We start from the raw sequence: 17,362 nt of genomic DNA on the forward strand, positions 1-17,362 counted from the left end.
TTGGTCATTTTGGCAGTCACCCTAAAGCAGTGATTACCAAAACCTTACACTATTGTTTTACATAAGCAGAGATATTAAGATAAGAGCTAATTCTGCTCAGGTTTACAGTATCAAGATATGATCAGGTGCAGTCTTTTTAATGAACATATGATCTGCACTTCCCCTCCAGAGGAGAAAGGGGAAGTATATCCTTTCCCAGGTACAACATTTGCCTCTGCCACCTGCATATCAAACCTGGAAACTGATTGCTCTAATCTTTGTACACCAAAAGACTCCCCAAATGAGCTGCCAAAGCCTGCAGCTCCTCTGCCTTCATTTTCTGCCATAATAATTTGCATTTCATATTTTCCATTTGAAAATCTGCAGGACCCAAACAATGTGGGCATTTCATCAAGCGAATACCCCAGGTATCCAACTTGAGAAATTGGAAACAGAGCCATGTTAAATACAATGGGCACTGATAGCCTTGGGAAGGCAATTTAAGGGAGCTGGACAGCACAACCCTGGGACACATGCAGAACCCAACTGTTATACAAAATATGGATCCTAACCTTCCTTCCTTCCTAGGATACCTGAGAAAGGTGTTATCCTTCCTTCCGTGACACCACAGTCACGCATCCTCTGGGTTCACACATCAAAAGCACTGCCCTATCTTATGCAGGAGTGGAGAAGGAAAGCTTGATTTTAAGAACACAGGATAAGGAACAACTGTTAAATGAAACAGTGTGGAGTGACCTAATTACAGAAAGCTATGTCAGGTGATAAGCTTTCTCACCCTTTATATGTCATTCCCTGAAGTACGTAAGTGTTCAAAACAGTTTTAAAACATTCAGAAATGTGAGAGAAGTAGCCGTCCTCCTGTGCAGCTCTGACAAAGATTAGAATTCCCAGTATAGTCACTGGTTGCAAAAGTGCTCTTAAGCTGCTGTTTCACTGGGTTCGTGTCTGAGTGCCACTAATCAAATTAACTGTGATGGCTGCAGTAAGCTGTTTATAGAGATGAAAGACCTACCAAAAGAAGTTTCTGTTACAGCTTATGAAGCTGAATACTGTTAAGAACATGAACACCCACTGCACAGAAAATCTTGACTCTTATTCTTTCTACAGTTCCTCACTAGAGGGTCAAGAGTACTTAAGTGTTTTTGTTAAGCCCAAAAATCTCATCATACAACTGGGGATTTTTTACACTGGGGAAAAAGAAAGCATTTATTTTTGTCACCTCTCTTAAAAAAAAGAGTAACATAAAAGGTAATAGAAACAGTAAACAATTATTTAATTGAACATATTATTATAGTATGATAGCCATGTCAAGCTGCAAACTCTTCCCCATGGTGTAGTTAAAAAATCAGAAAGCAGTCAGGAGTCTGTTCCAAACCAGGAAGCTGCCAACCAGGCACTTTTAGCCTGTGTGATTGTTGTGACTTTGAAAAGGGCTATCAGGCTGTTGATGTTTGTGGAAAGGATCACTATGCCACACAAAAAAAGAGGTGACAGAGCAGCCGCTGAGATGCCACAGGAGGCCCTCACACACAACCTGTAACTACAGCAACAGGAGAAGACAAAGAAAGGCAGCAAACACGTTGGTGTGCACTGATAGGGATGGTCTCAGCTCTTCAGCTGGCTCTGGAGCAGCTGCCTGAGGACTAGAGATTTGTGAACTCTCTGCAACGTTACAGATCATCTCAAGGGCCACTCACAGAGGATCTATAACAGGCATTCTCCCAGTTCACATTAGCCCATTTATTTTACTTCCTCATCAAAATAACCACCTTCAGTGTTGGCTGAGGAAAGTAATGCAAACAAGAAGTGCTGAAAAGATGACTAATTTACTGAAGCATAGAGATGTCTAGGAAGTCTTATTAGAAGTTACAAAATCTGTCTTCTCCCTCCATTTTCTCATTAACAAATAACAAAGTCATAAAAACGGTACTTTTTTAATATTTGATACCAAAATACCGGTTCTTAATTTGTACAGGTCAGGCCAGGCAGAAATCAGGAAAATGAAGCCTCAGGCTGCTCTTGGATCCTGCAGCCCTTGCTAAAGGACTACAAGGTAACTCTGCCACTAATGAGTGCCCACCCTGGCACAGCTACACAGCAGGCACAGCACTGGCAAATCACAGAAGTCCTTCTAAATTAGGTTTGAGGACCTTCCTGACAGGAAGATTTAATTAGTAGTATTAATAATGTCAGAGGTCTCTACCTTTGATATATTCCAATTTTCCTAAATAAATATGTAGAATGAGGTCCCTCAGGATTTTGAAGAGGAAATCATGTTTTCATGTCTTTTTGGCATTAGTAAGTATTTATGTATCCACTGAATGTACAATCATTACATCTAATGACAATATCTTATCATCCAGTCAGTCAAATAACTGCCAAGTTTTTTTTTTATAATCCAACAATGAACAAAACATTTCATCTTCTCACCACCCTGACATTCTGATATATTCACTTTTTTTCTCTCCAATTTTAGCTAAGGCAGGCAGTGCTACATAAATTCACATTTAAAAGTGGTTCTCTGTAGACTTTACAAAAGTGTAGAAATATTTTTTTTAGCTCAGCACAAATTTCTATCAACTGGTACTTTACCAGGAACTTCTCTTTATTTTGTTGCATAAAGTAATTCTGTTCCTATCATTCATCTCATACCATACCTTTTCTGTACTTAAAAAGATCATACATGTCCTAGGTATTTGCTTTTTTGTGACTGTCGGAAGACCTAATCTGCAACTAGAAATATTACAAACAGTTGCATTAGGAGATCATTTTAAACAGAAAGTTCCAAATTTTGCTTACCAAATGCAGAAATACTAACAAGGCACCATTTAACCACCTCAACAGCTATTTTAAAATCCAAATTAGGATAAAAATGGATAACATGAAAATATAGATTTATACATTATGTATCAGATTAGCCCTCAGTGGTCAAGTTATAAACATTGTAAAAGCATAAATACATAAAATGGGACAACACGGTATTAAAGCCTAGCACGGAAAACATGAAATAACACAACATTTCCTGATACAGCTTCCTAGAAACTGACAGTACTAATTTGGCCAGATAACTTTCAGAGGCAGAATTATTTTCCTGCAGCGCAAATAGTCTCTAATGTTAGAAAGAAAACCCTTTCTCTCAGATAAAAGCTGGATTTTAACAAAGCGCGTCTTAAGCTTCACATCAGCAACGTATTATAATCTGCTTTGAAACACGGTGTGCTGCTGGCATCAGATGTATCACCCTGATGATACATCAAGCCAGGGAATTCTGAAATGGCGAGCACATTAGTAAAAATTACCTTTAAAGACCAGTGTTTGCATTCATAAGCACAACTGATGTAAAACAGATGTCTTAGTACTTGAGCTACTATTTTAAGTACAAGCATAAAACAACTTGTGCATGTTCAATGAGAGGTGTTGAACAACAGTCCTGTTGGTATGGAGCTCCTGCTGCAATGTTCTCCCCAGCTGCTGCTGTGCCACAGAGGTGTCTCTACTCCCTCTCTGAGAGTACACTGTTCTGTGCAGGGGTGTGGGGGTACCTGTGCACAGGTCCCAGGAAGAGGAGGGAATATAAGAGGAGAGCATGCAGGGTTTGTCCTTCCCTGGAGCTGCAACAGCCCCGCGCTCTCAGCTGGATCTGATAACCACAGATACACAAGAGCTGACAGGGATTCTGCCTGTCTGGTGGCAGGGACTGACATGACCTATCATGAGAAAACATTTTCTTATCTTTTCCAACACATGATGAAGTCTTAGTAGGATTTTTAGGAAGAAAGTAGCTAGACAGACAAAGATCCCAGTAATATCTGATTTCTTGCCAAGGAGAGATGTGAAGCCTTACCAGGTAAGTCTGCAGCAATAAGAAACACCTTGGAGAGGACTTTGTTCCCACACATCTCCTAAGGCCTTTGAAAGGCTAAGGGAGACCTCTAAAGTTCAGGGACTACCCTTGTCCTTACCCCAGGAGCATGATGGAGCAGGATGGAGGCAGCTCCACTGCTCTCAATGCTGATGTTGCTGCTGGCCAGGGCAAGGGGCACCCAGCAGTGCCTGGAGATTGTGACCATACTGCCAAGGTAGGAAAAGGGTATGTTCACACTTGTCACACAAAAGACCACATGGCTGCAGGTATTTCAACCATCACATCCACAGTGCCTCTCACGAGACTTTTCAATGTGCCAGTGCCTCATTTCTGTTATGGGCTTTGTCTGTGTATCATAAACAATCCTGCCATTGCCGGGATGGGAGCAGTTGTCTGAAGCCTATTTTAAGTCTCCATTGATTTGATTATATGAGTAAGACTGCACAGGGACAACAAAGCTGGCACTGGGATTTGTGTATGCCTGAATATTATGTGTACGATGGTTCCTTTCCCCCATAAGAGCCTGCACACCTTAAGGATAACAGGATAAATCAAGGTCCTGCTGAAATAAGCCAGCCTCTTTCCATTTCCGTAAGGCTTTGGGGCTGCTCCTTTAGGTACTACTGATGAAGTGTATTAAAATATATAAACTCAGCTTTCTCTAGCTTATTCAGTGTAAGTGATGTTACTTTTTATCTACAAATATAAATTGTTCTGCTGTTTATATGTTTTTGTAAAGCCCTTGCTGAACACTGAAAAGCTACATGAGTATGTGTCCTGCTAGGAGTATAGTTATCTATTGCCAGAGACACTGGTTTCATTTTTTGATTAGGGAAACATACCCAATGTTGTTAGAGTTAATACACCAGTTTTACTACACAAGTCACACGGGAGACAATATATTAACTGTCCTATTGAGCAATGCAAACAGCGCAGAGTGTTTGGATTTCCAGCATCCTTGAGCAGTGACTTTGCTATTATACTAACGATGCCCCAGTGAGTTATCATTTTCAGGTAGTAACAACTCTTGAAAATAACTCTTTCAGTCTAATTATATTGTGGGATTAGAGAACGCCTTTCAGTGAAGATTCTTAGTCTCTGTAAACAGTTATAACTCCACAGGTTCCAGGAGGACTAATCCAATTTATACGCTGGACCTACCTCTCGCTTCCGTAAACCCCGTATTAAAGGTTATGTAATAATTAAGGATGAAGGAATAAAAAAGCCAAACACTTGATTCAGGCAATGACTTTGCACTTACTGAAATGAGGATGAACGGAATCAAGGTTCAAGAGATTAGTTATAACTAGGAGATTAGTTGGATGCAATAAAGCCCATATACATAACATGGAGAACTCATTGCCACATTTTGGAATAATGCATTTTAAATCTGGCAGTTCACTCTGAAGGCTCCAATCCTGCAAAGGATTCTTGATTCAAGTTTATGTGTTACAAATAATCCCACTGAAATCAGACTATTCACAGAGCAGACAGACAAGCAGAGTTTAACTACTGTACAAATTAGGGCTCTGGCCAGCAGAAAGTTCCCTGGATTCCATGCCTCCTTCAGACTTGACCTATAAACAAAAAGGAAAATGTTTGGCATTTTGCTTAGTAGAAATAGCCCTGTTTTTCAGTGGTTTTGGTTCTACTTCAAAGAAAATCATCTATTCTTTCTCAAACAAATGTGATTTTCACAAGAAACCACATAAAGGTCTAATTCTCTATAAACATGGTTTCAATGCTTCTCCAAAATGGGAAGAAAAATTCAATCACAATTGCCAAAATAAGGAAGCACATATAATTCATTTTCATTAATCCTGCTACAACTCCTGCCTGCAAACTCATTTGAAGCCTGTGTTCTAGATCAGAGCACAGTGTTAAAGCTGGCTCAAGGCACAGGGTTGTTAGGTGTCATATACCAAACGAAAAAAACATTCAATAAAGTTGCTGCCTTGCTCCAGCAAGAAAAATATTTTTCTCAACGTGAATACAGAGGACTAAGAAAGAGGGTGCTTTTAGCTCAAGTGTGTTTTAGATGAAACACACTATCCAGAGCCAGGGCACAAAGCCAACAACTACTAGATCAAGAACCTGAAATTTACATTTAATCAACCTCAAGTAGGAACAAGAAATCAATTTAACACTCTGTTTGCAGAACATTTACTGTGGAATCATCTTGTATGATGCGGCACTGCTAAAATTACCCCCATAGAAATCAGCTGTTATTAAGGAAAGAGCAATGGCCAAAGAAAATATGCCACAGAAGTCACAGAAATAGAACAAGGAATTTCTTTATTTTGTTTCCCAAAACTTCAAACGTAACCTTTGATAAGTTGAATGTTTGATCTTTTAGCTACCAGCACAATTTCCTAGTTACTTTTATAAACTGGAGCTTTCAAACTCCTACCTACTCCCAGTGATCTCTGCATACTGGCTTATTTAATATTCCCTTAGCTTATCTCAAGTCTCAGTGCAGCAAGGCTTTTTAGTTGCTATGGCCCTAAGCACGGAACATGAAAGAAAAGGATATCTGGGAGTCTCATTCTATATTTTTCATTTAAAAACAAGGCCTGGGAGCCTGAGGCATGTCCCCAGTCATTTTCAGTTGTTTTGGAGCTCCCACTTACACTTGGGGCATTCCATCTTCACAGGGTACTTCTTCAAATATTCACTGAGACATGCAGAAATATCAAAGTTGTATCAGATGTGTAACACTGTTTCGGTAGGGGATGGGTTGTCTGTTTCCATGATTAGCAAAAGGGACTAAATTGTTAAATTGGTCAAAGAGGTCTTGCCTGAAATTTCATGTCCTAGTTTCCTATTAGTCACTGTGGTACAATGGTCCTAATCCCAGTACTCATACAAACAGCATTTACTTTCCACAACCCAAGTAATTCCCAGCTCCTTCAGTACAGCACCGTTGCACTAATTAATCTCATTGCTGTCACAAGCCCAACAAGAGCCGATAAGCACAATATGTTACATAAAGTATGAACAGACAGTGATGGAACATCACAGTCACACTGTTTGCTTTTGTTATTCTTAGTATAAAAAGCACGATATCTCTGTGAGCACCTTTGAATTAATGTACTTGTATCATCTTAGGTTCACAGAAAATGAAACTTTGCTACAGTGCAAATCTTTTGGAGCTTTTCACCTGAATTTCTCAAAGAAACTTACCTAATTATTACTCGTTTGAACTCAGCAATAACCGTGACATAGATACAAAGCACATGACAGATATTGCTGAGTGCTGTGGAACACAATTCAGAAATTATACAGACCATAACTCAGCAGATATTGCTACTACGTCAAGTATACTGCAGCACTCAGGAAACTTCAGCTTCTTCTCCACTGAGAGTTCTTAGTAGACATGTGCCTGAGCAGTTTAATGAAATAGGTATTTTATTAATGCTGCCAGAAAAAGAAAGCTTACTGTGAGAAGGAAAATATATACTTGGGGTTTTATATGCAATTTAAATTTATAATAAAGCCCAAGAAGTTGTAAATTGTGCTCTGGTGTAGGGGAAGGCTACTCTCAAACTTTGAATTCCTTAGGGACGTGTAGAGGTGTTTTAGGGGCTCACTTTCTAATTCCAGTTTCTCCTCCTCAAACACGGGACATATTTGACCCCAACACATGCAAAACCCAAACTGTTACAAAGCTTCTTGGGTTTGTTATCTAATATTTACACACGGATCACACCATGGCAGATGAAGACCTAACAGGGCTGAGTACTGTGGGGTTTTGAAACAATGTGAAAACACTAGACATTTATTATGCCTCTGCTTAACCTGTGGCTAACCTCCTTAGAGTTTGCTGTTCTTCAAAAAAATGGAGTTTCCCCATTTTTTTTACATCAGTGAAAAAAGAACACTGTTGTTCACCTGTCTTGGAAGCCTCTGCCAAATTTTCTGAATCTGCGGTTTAAGAAAACTCATAGTTTCAGTAAGTGCTACCACTTTTCTTTTTTTTTTTTTTGTCCTAAACATTGAATATTATACTCCCCTCAAAATCGGCCTCCTGCATGGGAGTTCTTGCTTTGTTCCAAATATAGGACACAAACTGTTGTTGACATTTCTTGCCTCTTTTGCATCACTATTCTGGATTTCACCATCTGTATCAAGCAAAGAATCCAATAAAGGTTTCTTTTGATCCCAGTTATATTCTAAAATGCTTTTAAAAATTGTTTTACCCTTTAACCATTGACATATTTCCATTAGTGTCCTTCATCAGATAAAGTTTTACTCCAATAATATGTGTTTTAATGAGAATGTCTTTTGACCACTGTAATACATTATTTAGGCAAGACTGCTTTATCTGACTGTGGTTTTGATTAATACTTTTCACTTTAAAGGTATGACCCAAGCAGAAAGTTTCAGCAGTTTTTAGTCAGAGTTATCACACTCCAGCTATATTCTATTGTGCAAAGAAAGGCTAGTGAACTGTAATTAGGGAATGTTTTTCTGAAGGAAATTGTTTTTCTGAAGGAAATCCAACTGACTTACTGGGCTTAGAACAAAACTTTACTGAGAAGCTACGTTTTATTTTTAAAATATCTGATGAAACTGCTTAGTAATCCTGCCAGCATTCACCAACTATGTATAGCTATAGTTGTTATAACAAAAGTTTTCTTCATGCATATTACAGACTGGTGCTTGCAGCTCAGATTGTTCCCTAGGGAGGTTTGCTTGGGAAAATATAACTTAGTAACACAGACACAGTAAGTCTGCATGTATGTGGGTCTTAACCATACACCTGAGAGTAGTGCTAGCAGGAATACTAAAACATGTCAGCCAGTAGTGATCTAACTTTAGGTCACACTGTCTATGGATGCAAAAGTAAAATGGAGTTAGATGTCAGGGACTAGCCCAAACACACTCTGAAGAATAGAGAGCTGAGGTTAATGAGAAATACATTTACATTTGGATATTTGTTATCACATTATAAAGCAGTGGAAACACCAAAAATTATCTCTATTCTCTTAAAACCAAGTTCATAAGGTTTCTTCTTCCTTCTTTTTTCTCCCCAGTAAGTCAAATGGAGATACAAGAAAAGAAATAAAGGAATGTTACAATGGAATAGATTGTCTTAAATTATAAACAAAGCATTTTGAAGGCTAGAAAAAACATTACATTTGTAGTGATGCATAGCTAAAAATTGTCACATTCCTATTGCTTTTTTTTCCTCTTATAAATAACTTAGCACTCACTTGATCCAATAGCCCTGCACATGAGAAATTTGCAGAATTTAGAAATCCATTGATGGCTTTTCATCTGTAAAACTATTTGATAGTATGTTTCATTTTAAAACATATTCACTTTAAGAGGATAATCATATCTTTGTATAAAGAGAAACCACCCAAACCTGAATCATCCAACATAACATTCACCAACTGATAAAGAAGAAAGCAAATGAAGAGGAAAATAGCTCATATTCACTACACATTGTATGCAAAACTCCATTTACTTGCTTTATGAGGGATTTTTGGAAGGTTTAAAGAAGCTGGAGTGATAGGTTAGTTTTGTATGCCAAATTAACCTAAAATCTTGCAATAGGCAAATGGAGCATGTAACTAAATGTAATGCTTTAGTACTAGTTAAGGAGCAAATGTATCTTATTTATGGAGAGCTTTCCCACATGAAAAACACAGTGGAAAGACATTCATCATTGCTTGCTTTCCACAATTTGGTTTGATCTAATGCTCACATGAAAGAAATACTCTGGCAGCTTGGTCTTACAGAAAAGTAGATGCTTACTTTTAAGAGTATTTTTATTAAAGTCTAGTGAAAAAACTTGTCTGTGTAGTGCAAGTGGGGCACTACCAAAAGCTACACATACTATTATTCCTAATAGTTATTATTCTGCATTCAGATTCTTACAATTTCATTTGTCATCAGTGTATGGGGAATCAAAATTCAAAAGACAAAGCCTTTTTGTAAAGCTAACACCTTGCCATCTTTCTGAGCATTCTCAGTGTGGGAATTCCTAAAACACAAAGTTTGGTTTTTTTCTTTCGTGCAAACTGGTAAAAATAGACAGAATCACTTAGGGTTTCTTTTAAGAGAGATCACAATATCATTTTACTAATAAAACAGTCTTTCATGCAAAAACTTCAAATGAATTTGCCTAATTTGCCCTAGGACCAACTTGAACTTTTGGCACCCAGTGTTCCTTGTCAAGGAGATCACAGGCCTGCTACCCCTTAATACTTCTGCTCATATTGTTTGTTTTAATCTCCACCCACCCTGGCTTCATCCAATGCCCTCCAGTTACTATTGCTGGAAAAAACAGCAACAACTACTCCCTCTATCCATTCTTTGCACGTTGCTAATGGTTCTATAGTGTGCTATCATATGCCTGTTTATTGAGTTTAGAGAGCTCAGGCTCTTCACTCAGGCACCAAACTAAGCACATTAACTTTGGTGTTTTAACTGCACCTTGCCCCACCTCCTTTTTTGTTATAATCTTTGTGTGTGACAAATTGGAAAAAAAAAAAATAAAAGCCTTTCCCAACAATCAGTATTTACCTCTTATAAAAATTCTAAAATTTCTAGTAAATGAAAAATATCAAGAAAAAAGAGGAAAGGGAAGGTTTTTCTGATGCGTAGGGGATAAGAGCCACTCTACTTTCTTGATGTAATTTCCATAGGACTTTCCAATAGTTCCAGCCTTCACTAGCTCTACAATGCAGCAAACCCAGCACAGAGAGCTACTTCTAGTTTGGATATTCTATTTTATTCGTTCCGCTCTTGAGCATCCTATGTTTTTTTATTCCTTCTCTCATTCCCAGTTGCTTCATGTTCTCTGAAGACTATAAGTGATCTTTCACTTAGGTCAATAATTAAAATAACTCCTTTTTAAAAGTGGAAGGGGAAAAAGATGATGAACACAGATATAATACACCTGGAAGAAAAACTCTTAAAAGGTAGAGGTCTTAGACAGCAAATTTGCTTATTTGAATGCATTTATTCTTTCAATCATCAACTAGCTTTGAATTTGCAAATTATCTTAAGGCACTTGTGCAAGCTGACAGCCAGAGGAAAGACACCATCCCAAGAGCAGGCTAATTATCCCCATGGCCAAAGATTTCCAAACTTGAAAGGAAAACAGTAAGAGAAAAAAAAAAAACAGAAATGAGAGACTGGCTGTTCATCAGTTCTATTCTTAGTGAATCTTTGATGAAATGGTTTAAACACTTTGAAGTGAAAGGATCTTGATCACCACAATGGCTGATGCAGTTAAACTGTTTATAGTGAAGGGAGACATCACAGATAATTCCTATTCACAAGACTGAAATCAAGTCTTCTAAAATGAAAAAAATAAAAAGTTACTTTTATTCTTATAAGCTTACCAATTTCTGATTCTCAGGTAATTGACAAAATGGTTTATAACATTTCTACAACAAAGAGCATGATTCTATAGTGAAAGATGTAGTCAGGGAGAGAGTGACTTTTAAAAAATCCAAGCCAAACCTGTACTTATTATCCACAGAAAAAGGAAAGAAAGTAAAGGTTCCTGCTAAAAGTCAAAAAAGGACTAAGTTAATAATGTGAAGTCCCTTGAGTAATTCCTAATTCGACTATAAGCATAACTCAAATATAAGATTTGCATGATGCCCTCAAGTGTCATTATTGCTGCTTGATTGTATTAATTAATGCATTACCAGCATCAGCTAGATAAACATTGGTTCCTGCTTTGTGAATGATTCCTTAAATTGAAAGGCAGTGCAGGATTTTGTGAAAACAAGTTATTGTTGTGTTTACTCCAGTAAGCTCGTAGCTCACTATAATTATATAGTAATATAAAGAATTTGCATTTCTAATGACTTGGGGTTTTTTCCCTTCAGACTATCTCCTTCTGCATTTTCAACTGTCATAATCAGTCTGAGAGGATTGTCTCAAGGATAACAAGGCAGAATGGAAAATTCAAACCAACTACATAGACAGCAAGATGATTTTCATTAGATTTGGTAGGATACAGCTACACTTTGTTCTTTCACCCACACTGATAAATACTCTCATTGTGTATGGTAATCAGACTGGGAAAAGGTACAGAAAATGGAAGTCAGATTTAAACTACATTTCTGAATAATTACATCAAGATGTGCCACTTACTAAGGTGGGGTTTTTTTTTCCTAACTGAAAAACATTAAAGAAAGTGCACAGTAATTATTTTTCTTAGAGGATGCAAATCTTTATACTGACATGAAAAGAAATGGAACAGTATATGTACTATAAGAGATATTAACAGGCACCCCAAGGACAGTAGTACACAGTATCTCACAATACTTCAGAAGGGAAGGGAAATCAAAGCAATCAGAATACAGCAAACAAGTTTTTCAATAGGCTCCTTCTGTTTTACAGGCTTGAGCAGAAAGGTTCTGAGACCTTCCAAGACAGGGAAGGCACCAGCACACACAATTCCCCCTGGACACAGAGATTACAGCCACAGTCCTATTGATTTTGATGAGGCTATTATGTACTGAATGAATGCTGTTTGATTTAATGAGACTTTTTATAGATATAAAGTGCTTTCCTTAATTGTAACGGGTAGAATGTAGGTAAGAGAACAGTACTGGATCCTCAGTCTTTTTGTGTACAGGAAAGAGGAATTTCCTGAGCTCCAGGACTTAAATGTGCCACCCCATCAGGGAGATAGGAAGTGCTCTTTCATCTTTGACATTAGGATGGTTTTTTCCTAATATTATTTCTGAACAAAGCATCCTTCATCTATGTTTAAAAAAGAAAACAAAACAAAACACACAAAACTGTCATCTTTTAATGCCTTTTAGTTTTTACTTCAAAATACTTAGTTATCCTTACCACCTGACATGACTCCATTACAAATGATGAAAAAAATTTTTAGTCTTTTGACTAAGCCTGTTATACCACAAAACTTTATTTCTATTCCTGAATCTCAATTTGATATAGGACTACAGTACAATTATAGCAAGTTCTATCCAAGAAAAGATAATTTACTGAGATTAAATTGCATCACATTCATCATACAAACTCTAGATGCACTTACTACTCAAAATCTCAGTTGAAGTTTGTTTAAAGTAAAAAACATACAAACAAAATGAACAATTATTTGAAGTATAAATTTAAAAATGTACCAATATTGAAAGTCTGTTTACCTGGGTAGGAAATGGAAATGAAAAGACAAGTGTTAAGCAATGACTAGTGCAGAACACAACATGTAGAACACAGGGGTTTCCTCTCCGTGCACTGAGCATGGGAAGCAACATGTGAATAGATTCAACTCTATGATGACAATTTAAAGAATACAGCAAGTCTAACACATTTCAGCCTTCATCCTTCTTTCTACAGAGCTTATATAATCACCAATAAATACTAGTACATGTTAGTAATCTAATCAAGCTTTTCTTGATGTATATGTTTCACAGATCCTTCTCTACAAAACACAGTATCATGACACACAGGATAATTTACACTGAAATATACTAACAGAATTCCATCAATCTAAGAGATTTCCATCCATTCCTATTGTAATTTAAGTTCATTCAGCAATTGTTACAATAACCTTCAAACTCCTTGTAAAAGTGACAGATTTTCTGTGCTGGTTATAAAAAAGGAAGAAGAACCCAGCACCCCAACGCCAGTTCTTAACACAAACAATTCCTTAAATAAACATGAAAAAAACTACTTCATTGACTTAATTAACATGCTATAAGAATTATGGTATTCATTCTGATTTTGCATCTTAAATTGACCACGCTTGAGGAAATACCCAAGGTAAACCACTAATTTTTACCTTTGCTACAGGGCTGCTGCCAAGGAAATGCATTCTTACAGACAAATCACAGTCTCAGCTTCTATCGGCTTCTTTTGGATACAGCAATCGAGATTATTAAATGCTTAAATAACTAGAGGAGTCAAACCACTTAGTATGTAACATTCTGACCAAGTCAGAACACAAACATGAAATTCAAGTTAAAATGTTCTTCTTCTCCCTCTAGAACGGTCTAGTCCCAGAAATTTCATTTCCCATTAAGTAAAGAATACAGAATATGCTACATATGTTTTCAATAGCTACTAACTCAAGGGAATTAGTGAGTAATAGATCATTTAAATTCAAAAAGACAGAATTTCCCTTTTAAGCCAGCACTCCAAATAGAATTATTTGAAATGATGAAAGGAAAGAGAATCACTTCAATCTTTTTCACTAACTGGATGAGCTCCAACAGGTAAAAGACTAATAAGGCCTTTGGTGCATAACTAACCAAACCTCTCCCCGGCAACAATTACAGCAGCTGCCTGAGACTTGGAATTGTGCCACTGGAAAATGGAAAGACACTCATGGCATAAAGAAAAACTTGACTTCCTTTTACAGAGAGAGATTTTTGCTGCACCTGCAGAGCCTGAGCAACTGCAAAGCCCTCAAGGCACACCGTGACTTTGAGGCCATAGCCAGGGGTACCCCACTGCATTCCCTGAGATACGCTGGCATATCCAGACCCCTACAGGAATGAAGTTTCAGGAGATGGGAGGGAGTGAGAGACTGATGGCAAAACCCACTGACAAGTGCTGTCTGATTTCCCAGGCGGGAGAAAAAGCCTTCATTCACCATGGTTTCTAATTGGAAAATTTCCTTTATCCCTCTTACAGTGTATTTCTGTATCTCATTTGCTATTTTGCTTAACACAAGCCAAGTTGGAGCATCATCTGTGTTTTAGTGCTTTCTTCTCAGCTAGGAAGACCTGTAATTGTACATGTTTCTATTCATATGAAGGATTTAATGAGCTTCCAATAAAATCTGCTATCAAAGGCAAATATGCAAGCCATAAGCACAAAAAGAATGTGTGCACCTCAGTTAAATTTCAAATACCCTGAGGACCCATATGAACTTTCACTCTGTCCTGTGTCTGTCTAATGTAGAACAATACATAAAAATGAACCAACTAAAATCCAAGCCTTTTACTTGCTTAAAACTCAAGTTCATCCAATGGAAGAGCTTTTACACTGCCATGCCAGTGTGCTCCATGTAATGATAGCAAGAGTAGAACAGAATTGCCCTTAAACCTTCTGACTATAATAAACAGAATGTTGAAGGAATAAACTTGATGCAGAATAAAACCCCTCCCCAATCTGTTTTATATGCTAAGTAAAAACAAAGAGCATAAATAAAACTTAATTAAACAAACAAAACCCCCAAAACCCACAAACAACAAATTTGAACTAAAAACACTGAAAGATTAATTTCCCAACTATTTTTACAGCATTCATTCATCTTTTTCAACTTCTAGCTTGTTATTTCATATTTCCAGAGAATGAGTGTCACAGTTCAAAAATTACCACAAAAGAATATGTTTCTTATGGGCCCAGTCAATTTTACGAAGTTATGGATAAAAGGAGCAACTGGAGAATATTCTTACTAGAAGGGTAAGCAGCAGAAAGCTGTGCTGTGGGAAGCCTCTTGTACCCTGCCTTAGCTGCTCTGTGATCAGAAGGAAGGCTGTTTTCTCTCGGGTGAACGAGGCAGAACAAACTAACTGAGCAGAGGCTCCATCTCCTGCTTCGGAGGGTTTTTAATGCAGTACAGGGAAATGTAGTAAATTATGGTCTGTTTACTGAAGTAGCTGTTAAATCACTTAACAGTGAAATTCCCTGTAAAAGATGCAGTTGAAATATTATCACAGACATGCAAAAATTACCTCCTCAACTTGCTTTGGTTTCCAATAATGTCAGAATTTTTAAGTATCTAGGTGTGGAGAAACATCAGCCTTCTCTTACTAATTGCTAAACATGGTCAGCATTAAGTCCTATGTACTTTGGCAGATTACTTACATCTTCTGGGTTGTTTTTTTGGTGTTCTAGTTTTAGGTGTTGTTTTTTTGGTGGGTTTGTTTTTGTTTGTTTTTTTTTTTTGGTTTTTAAAAAAAAATTATATTAATATATCTGCTAAATAACTTCTGTGTCTTTCAAGTAGTTTAACCTCCAGTTCTCCCATAAATATCCATGATAAATCTGTTGCAGTCTAACCAATAACAACAGGAACTATTTGACAAAGGAAAGAAAAATTTTACAAAAGACATAGTTCAGTTCAATGCAATTTGGCTGTCATACTGTGACCAGTCAGCTGTGTTTTACATGGCAGTGTACATTCATTTCCACGTGGACTTTATTCATAACCTACATCTATACTCCAGCAACATGGAAATGCTCTTCTGCTTGAAGAACTACATTTTTAAAACAGAGCAGAGTGTGATGAAAACATCATATTTTGCTCTTACTGCTAATATATTTTTAAAAAGAAAAAAATCAATGATAAAGTAATTTCCTTGACTCCTAGGGGAAGAGGTATGCAAGCTCCACATGATTATCTGGATGACCTCAAATTCTTCTTTGATGTCTTTTCACTTATAATCAGACTAAAATTTGGCATTTAAGATCGATGATATAGACCTTTTTTGCAGGTTGCTGCTATACTGCCTCTCTCTTACTTTCCCATATTTCATAGAACAGAAGAGGAACATATTTTGAGTTCTACAGAACTCCACTTTCACTGTCAGTGAAATTGCATGTGATTTGACAAACATGAATTTGATTATATTCCAGCATCCACCAGACCTTCAAGAATCTGGGATAAACATATTAGAAGGGCATTCTCCCTAATAGCACAATCTCAGAAATCTTCTAGAAAGCCTACTTACACTTCTAGACAGTGTAAAGACAGAAATTAGGACACTTCATAAAAATCCAGTGAGAGTGGAATTATGTAATAGTCAATAAAATGACTAATAAAACACATGCTCATTAGAAATCATATCAATATCTATATTCTTTTATGCTTCAAAGTTAAAAAAACCACCTAACTGAATTAGTACTAATTAATACTTTACATTAACGTCTTTGCTAATTCGGGGAGTCTGGTGATTTACAAATTACCAGCTACCACTCATACATATTCTTGTCTAATTAAGGCTGATAACTCACATTGTGTGCAGATGCCTACATCAGCCCCTTTCAGATGAGAAGGAAAGTTCTTCCACTGATCATCTTCCAATCATTTTGTCACAAATAAAGTCATGGAATTATGATATAATGGAAAACTCATAATGATTTTTCCATTATATGACAAGCACACACTCGTCAGTGTGCATGGGGGTCTCTTATTTGGATCTTTGCAATACAGAGAGACAAATAAGCTGTAAAGCAGTGAGTTTTCTGGTAGCTATAATGCTCCTTACTAGCACCATAAGAGAAAAAAAGAAAATTTCCTACACGTAACCTTATGTTAAAGGCAAACTCAAAGTGTAGAATAACTCATTAAGACCTTGAATCTGTAAAAAAACTAGGTACACATATATAAAAATATTTTAAAAAATACACTTTCTGCTCCAGAAACTTAAATTACCTCTATGACAAATCCCAAAATGGAGAAAAAACAAACTAATACAAGAAATATCTATAATCAATCCGCTGAAGAACCTTAGCTATCCAATTTTTGAAAAGGAAAGCTACAGTATC

The sequence above is a fragment of the Pipra filicauda genome, unplaced genomic scaffold, assembly GCF_003945595.2.
Source record: "Pipra filicauda isolate LSUMZ 115617 unplaced genomic scaffold, ASM394559v2 scaffold126_size2276778_pilon, whole genome shotgun sequence".
Classification (NCBI taxonomy): Eukaryota; Metazoa; Chordata; class Aves; order Passeriformes; family Pipridae; genus Pipra; species Pipra filicauda.